The sequence below is a fragment of the Mastomys coucha genome, unplaced genomic scaffold, assembly GCF_008632895.1.
Source record: "Mastomys coucha isolate ucsf_1 unplaced genomic scaffold, UCSF_Mcou_1 pScaffold19, whole genome shotgun sequence".
In the NCBI taxonomy this organism is placed as follows: Eukaryota; Metazoa; Chordata; class Mammalia; order Rodentia; family Muridae; genus Mastomys; species Mastomys coucha.
This window is the reverse complement of record NW_022196901.1, coordinates 18329809-18330792: the sequence shown is the minus strand read 5'-3', so window position 1 is coordinate 18330792 and position 984 is coordinate 18329809.

Sequence of the window (984 nt, the reverse complement as noted above, 5' to 3'; positions counted from 1 at the left end):
CCCCCCCCCAACCCCCCTGCTGGAGTAAACTATAGGAGCAGAGCTGCCAAGAAGTCTCAGACAGAGACCAGACCAGCTGCCCGCAAGAGGCAGAACCATCTGGGCTGCCTGGAAGAGGCATAGAGCAGAGGTACCTGCTGAGCCTGCCTGCAGGCTGTGAGTGTTCCCAGCTTTGTGGATTGTCAACTGTGTTAAGGTGACCTTTGGTGATGCGGCTGTCTTGAATCATTTCTGATTCTGTAAGTCTCCTCTCGTCCATCGTCCTGTAAATGACTCGCTGGTTCACCAAGCTGGACCTCGATGGACAAGTAAATGTATGCTGAATCTCCAGCGTGAACATGATGTCACAGGCAGCAGGAGCATCGAGGCATGGCAGACTGAGGGGCAGTCTGAGCCTGGTCTACAGAGTGAGTTCCAGGACAGCCAGGGCTATACAGAGAAACCCTGACTCAAAAAACCAAAAAAAGAAAAGAGAAGAACTCTCAAGAGAGTAGCTCACAGCCCAGGAAACTGCAGCATCGGCGGGTTTATTATACAGGATGTACTTCAGGGATAGCCAGACTGAAGAGATAGATGCATAAGGAAAGTTAGAGGGAAAGGCTAGAACTTCCAGCCAGAGCAGCACCTCAGTGTAGTCACTGCACCCCATAGTCTAGGGGTTTATAAAAGTTCTGCCACAGAGGCATGAATGGCCAAAATCTGATTGGGTTAAATCAGTCCTTCTTGCTTCCTGAAGAGATGCTGAAACTCCAGACCTCCATCCAACCCTGGCTAGTTTCCCTGGCAGCAAGCCCAAATGCTGTGGTCATTTAAGAACCTGGAAGGGACTTTTTATGAGTAGCTATTTTATTCGTTTTTCATTTATGTCTATAAGCATTTGCCTGCATGGATGCCTGTGTACAGTGTACATGTGTACAGTGCCCATGGAGGCCAGAAGAGAGAGTCAGATCCTCTAGAACTGGAGTTGTAGGCAGTTGTGTACTG